This window comes from Prionailurus bengalensis, chromosome B1, assembly GCF_016509475.1.
Source record: "Prionailurus bengalensis isolate Pbe53 chromosome B1, Fcat_Pben_1.1_paternal_pri, whole genome shotgun sequence".
Taxonomy (NCBI): domain Eukaryota; kingdom Metazoa; phylum Chordata; class Mammalia; order Carnivora; family Felidae; genus Prionailurus; species Prionailurus bengalensis.
The window spans coordinates 147,992,118-147,998,117 of NC_057344.1; the positions used below are offsets into that span (position 1 = coordinate 147,992,118).

Genomic DNA, 6,000 nt, shown 5'->3' on the forward strand with positions numbered 1-6,000 from the left:
TGATAGGGAGATGGCAATGAAATTTTCTTTTTTTATTTAAAAAAAAAATTTTTTTTTCAACGTTTATTTATTTTTGGGACAGAGAGAGACAGAGCATGAACGGGGGAGGGGCAGAGAGAGAGGGAGACACAGAATCGGAAACAGGCTCCAGGCTCTGAGCCATCAGCCCAGAGCCTGACGCAGGGCTCGAACTCCCGGACCGCGAGATCGTGACCTGGCTGAAGTCGGACGCTCAACCGACTGCGCCACCCAGGCGCCCTGGCAATGAAATTTTCAATGAGCAAATATTTGCCAGTATCCCCCAGGTGCCAGACTCTGTTCTAGGTACTGAAGCCAGTGGTAAAAATGAAAGCACATAGTTCCTTACATGGAGCTTAGATTCTCTTTCTGAAAAGTAAGGTCATAAACAAGTCAACGAGTCAATGGAGGTCGTCTCCAGGAGCAAGTGGGCTCCGGGACAGCAGATGGTACTGTGAAGACCTGTGTCATGGGAAGGCACAGCAGATCTGAGACTGACAGGGCAAAATGCCTCCCAGTGCAGTTCTGACAGGCAACGTTCTCAGGCGGGGAGAATAGTGAATGCCAAAGCTGTAAGTAGGACTAAGCCTGGTCCATACAAGGCTGGAGGGGACTAAATGAAGACTAGAGGGCCGAGGGCTAAAGACGAAGTCAGAGACAACTGGAAGGCTTTGCATGTGGTAGAACCTTCAAGGCCTCACTTGTGTGAGAAAACACAAATTAGAAGTTGCTAAAACCTGGAATATCAAAACATCAAGGAAAGCAAGCTGAGGATGGGGTACTTGGGGAAGCTCAGGGTTTACTTGCCAGGGAACCTGTAGGGCCGCTCGCTTTAAGGAGCATAAAGCACACTCCACGTCAGAAATCATCTGAGATAGCTACTCCAGCTGAATTAAGCGGGGACAAAGAGAACCTCCTCGAAGACGCGGGATTCTAGCCGAAGACTTTTAAGCCTGAAGTAGTATATCAAGTGATATCAATTATATAATGGCTACGGAAAAAAACAAAAAAAGATTGCAAACCTGTTGAAGTTTTGGGAATTCCAGAGACATAACCGGAAGATTCCGAGTAAGGAGCCAAAGGAGAGGTAAGGCTATAAACTGCTGAAAGGGTGCCTGTTACAAATTTGATACCCTCTACTTATAAAAAGGATCAGAAGGTAAGTTCCTAGAGAAAGCCGACATTCACTTCAGTACCAGTGTGCCAAGAATTCAGGGACAGGAAATAAAATGGAAAGGAAGATTTAAAAACTTAAACAGTTACCTTTAATTAAATTTAAATTGTATTATTGATTGATTGATTGATTGATTGATTGAGAGAGAGAGAGAGAGAGAGAGAGTCTGTGTGAGCAGGGGAGAGGGGCAGTGGGGCAGAGAGAGAGACAGGGAGATATAGAATCTGAAGCAGGCTCAAGGCTCTGAGCTGTCAGTGCAGAGCCCGACAAGGGGCTTGAACCCACCAACTGTGAGATCATGACCTGAGTCACTTAGGTGCCCCTAAGCATGTGGGTTTTAAGGCTACCTGAGTTCATTATCCTGATTCCTCAGCCTAGTTAATATGTTTACTTCGGGCAACTGATTCCTGAGCCTCAGTTTCCTTATGAAGAAGACAGGGATTGTAATTGTACTTAATATCTAAAATCATAAAAATTGAATGAGATTATACATATTATTTCATATTATAGTTTCTGCTCCCTCCAGGTTGAGTCATTCCTATCTCATTTGGAAAATTGTTATTTTTTAAATTTTGTGGGAATGCAGCCAGAGCTAGAAAATTCTAACGTGCTTGGTAGACCTCTGGAGGTTTGAAAGCATGGGCCGATGGAGATTTCTGTGAGGGACCAGAGAAACAGGCGTCAGTTCTAGCAGAGGATATCAGTCTGCTGTTGTCACACTGGAACCCAGACTCCAGTGGACCCAGACTGTCCATTTAGGCAGGCACCTAAATGAGACCCCTTTCAACAGCCCAAGAAGCAAATAAGAAACGTACTTGGAGAATATTTGGAAACGTCAAATTTTCAGTGGCAACAAAGAAAGAGACAATTTCTTGGCACTTCAGGGGTCGTTTTGTTTTTTTTCTTTTCCCGAATTACTGGCATGGTGTGATTTGGGTCGTGCTGCTATTCTGATTCCGTGATGTAACATACCAGGTGTGCTCACTGGTGACAGACGACCGAAGCTAGTTTTACAAGACAACTAGAACAGGGCAGTCTTCCCAGTCTTGTGTGGCATTGCAACAAATTGATGACTGTGCTGTCCTGATTCACTCTTTTTTGCATGTGTTCGGCGGCAGGGGTGGGGGTTGGGGAGACATCAAAGAGGCATTCATAACATGCTTGAACCTTCCATCACCTGGTCTCGGCTGCTACCCTAGGAGCCATACCGGTAATGACCATCCGAACATGTAGGAGAGACTTCTCTGCCCTTTGCTCGTCTCCTCCCTGGCCAGAGCCAGAAAAACCTTTACATTTGTCAGATGGGTGCCTTAAAAAAATATCACTGTGCATCTCCCACGTGCCCGAAGCGGCATCCAGTCGTCATATACACCATCCTATTCACTTCTTTTAAGAGCCCATTTTACACAGGAGGCGTTGAGGTCACAGGATTTTCAGGGCTTTGCCTGAGATAGCTGCTGTCAAGTGTCAAGGGTATCTAAGCCTTCTCCCTCTGGATCCTTCGCCCACTTACTACAGAAACAAGGAAACCAAGAGGAGTGAAAAATTGCGGGGAATCTTATTCGAACTCATAACTCCTTTTACATCTGAGAAAATTTTAGACTCAAAATTAAATGATTTGCTTCAGGCACAGAGCCAGTTAGAAGCCTGTCGGGGAAGAGAACCAGATCTCTTCACTTTTAGAAGGCTCATATCTCAAAATCCCACAAGGCACAGGAAGGACCTGAGATCCATGCTAGACAGCTGTCTGTTGGGGTGACCATGCCAGCTCATTGCTGGGGCAGTACATTTACATCTGCCTTTGGTTCAGCAGAGGGAGGGACCCTCTGGACCCTTAATGTCCAGCTTCAAGGCAACCAGAAAATTCATTGAAGAGCCATTTTATCCCATAGAGCCAGAGCTTAAAACTAAAGAGAAAGAGAAAGAAAAAAAATAAGCTGTCAACGCTAGGCTAACGGTAAGCACAGAAATCATGTGGTTAAGAAAACAATTTAAGATTGTTAGAAGAGCATATAGATATGTTTAAGAAATGTAAGGTTGTATTTATCTCGCATTCTTTAAATATATAGGACAGTTTTGAAGGGTTCCCCTACAATCAATTCTCCCTTTTCATAATGAGGAGAATAGATAGTATTTAACAAAATGACTATTTTTAAGTAGATGAAGCTTTGAGGAACAAAATTCTCATCTTGCATCTTGACTATAGCTAGAAATATATTTTAATACAATACAGTGAAAAAGTTCATGAATATTTATCACAGAGACATTTGCATGGAATTCTCATAAAAGAATCACACAACAGCCAAGAACCATAAATGAACTGATTTTCTAGGAGGAAATTATTCACTGATACTAGTGAATTCATATCTATACAGTCTATAGTCTTTGACATCTGTGAGAGAAAATATTGGTGAGCAGCGCGATTAACAGGAGCTATGAGGTAAAAGAATCAAAAATAAAACAACAAGTTTCTAACATAAACATATACTTTTAAATAATACATTCACAAAATCTTCCAGAATAAAAATGCCGGATAAGATGATAGAGTGCTAGGTAAATGAAGAAAAAATAAGTTTCAGATCCAAGCTCTCCCGAAGATACCTATAAATATCAAGAAAAAAATGGCTGGTAGAAAGATCTTATTGGATTATATAGAGTTTAGAAAACCTTATACAGCGATAAAAAGCACAGGATAAAGATATATGAGTAATGTGTCCTTATCAAGCAATAATGAAAGCACAGTTTAGATCATTACAACAATATCTACTCTTTGGTAATATTGATACATATCTTAATACGTGTACCTTTAAAGATAGTGCAGTGTATAGTGAAGCAGCTATTTTCTTAAATGATTAATCTATCACAGCTTTTAACAGACAGAAAACTCTCACTGAGCTATACACACAAGCCTGCCACACAACTTTCTGTTCATGAGAGTGATTCCATCTTTGGCCATTTCACAGCAATTTTGCAAATTGAACTGTAACTTAAAATACCATTATTAAGGTAATTTTACACGAGCTGTGTTTTGGTTTCATTAGGATTCTAGCTGGAAACAAGTATATCCAAAGTTAACAAACCACCGTTGGCTTATCCTCCTCCCTCATCAGATTGTATCAATAGAAAATAATCTGGTTGTCTGATGGAAAGAGAAATTCAGACACGTGGTTAACGCAACCTCAACTATTTTGGTCGGGGAAAAAAACCCAGCATCTTCTTATAGCTTACGTCATATTTAAAAGTCTTTAAAATAAATTAATATTTTAAGTATCTACAATCTGGCCGAGGGGAAACGGGGTGGGGGGGGGGGGGGGCGGGAGTAAACAAATACGTTTTCGTTCCTTACAGTTCTGTCTTTAGCGAAAACGACAGCGTAGGGCAGATTAATTTTCCTTTTCTCCCACACCAGACCCTAACCTTGACCTAGGGCTGCCTGTTGGAAAATGCCTGGTGGTTTGGTAGAAGGGAGGGTAAACCAGCCTTTCTGGAAACCCTAGATCAGTCCAAAGAAGAGCTAAAAAATCTCTCCAAGTGCCTTCACCGAGGGCTCTGTGGTGTCCCGTACCAGGGTAAGAAACCACATTTTAGCCTTTCTGGCAGGTCGAAACGCACAAGATGCAGCCATAGACGCAAAGATCATTGCTCAGAGTCACCACGGGTGAAGACAGCAGTTTAGAAAAGTCTCGCTAGCAACAAGCACGCTTTGCGAGATCTAACAGTTGTATCAATAGGGCCCTGGAGAGGGTTTTTGAACTTCATGGTTAACAAAGCGCCGCTTTTCCCTCGTCGTGTCCCAGCTCTGCCAGCCTGGGAACAGGCATCCGTGGCCTGGAGAGTCTGGGCGGGAAAGACCCCCCCCCCCCAAAAGTTGGGCTGGTGACCAAAGTGACACCCTCCTGGACAGTGATTCCACAGAGGGTGCCCGAGGAACTAGATGGAGAGGGATTGAGGAAAGGTCGAAAGAGGAAATGTGCAAAATCCAAGGTAACCGTCCCCAATCGCAAACAGGAATCCTCAAAGCCGGCGGAAACGCTGCGCACCCCAGCCCAGCCTGGCCACGCCCTTACCTGCACCCGCACAACGGCCGGCCGAGTCCCGGCAGCCAGAGAGCCCTGGCCGGGCTTCAGCAACAGGTTCCACCTCTCCCGGGGCTGCAGCTCGGCCCCGGCTCCCGCCACCTGCCGCTGTCCCCGCCGCTCCAACCCTGCTTGTCGCTGCCCGCCGGCTGGGCGCCCCGGGCTCTGCGCTCAGCTCGCTGCCTCCTCGTCCCCTTCAGCTGAAACGTCACTCTCCAGGGGGCACCTGCCGGCTGCTGGGATTGAGGAAAAGCTATTCTCATCCCCCCTAGGGCAACATGGATACTTTCTGTGAAATTGAGAATCCGTGTGCAGCAAAGGAAAGAAAGCAGCCCTCTGGTTTTGCGTGGTTAGTTGCCTCTCCACACCTTGGGCGAGTGATTTAGCCCCTCTGTGCCTCAGCTGCCTCTTTGGTAAAATAGAGATAGAGGTTATGGTGATAATAACTGGGGAATCTGAGAATTGAATGGGCATGTATGTGCAAAATGCCTGGACATATTAAACATTCCATAAACGTTAGCTATTGTTTTAAGGTTCTCATCACATCCGTGAGTCCTTGCAAAGACCTTTTAGGTTGCAAGAAAACCTCTCTGGAATTCTGGAAATGTGAATTCACATCATAATTAGAAGGGGCAAGGAGAGAGCCAGGGGTGAATGCTCAGTGATTGTGACAAGAAAATCTGCTCAGCTGGAAGTTGCTAATGGATCATGCCTAAAACCTAATGTATTAAC

At 44.4% G+C, this 6,000-nt stretch overlaps 1 protein-coding gene across 1 annotated transcript in view; it reads right to left on the reverse strand.

The window, feature by feature from the left end:
• The window catches only part of NPFFR2 (neuropeptide FF receptor 2), a 94,651-nt gene extending 88,880 nt beyond the window's left edge, over positions 1-5,771 (reverse strand). Inside the window, exon 1 of the mRNA XM_043572505.1 lies at positions 5,260-5,771. The gene's annotated coding sequence lies outside the window, so the exon portion shown is untranslated. The remainder of the gene's footprint in view (positions 1-5,259) is intronic.
• Positions 5,772-6,000: the final 229 nt, after the last annotated feature.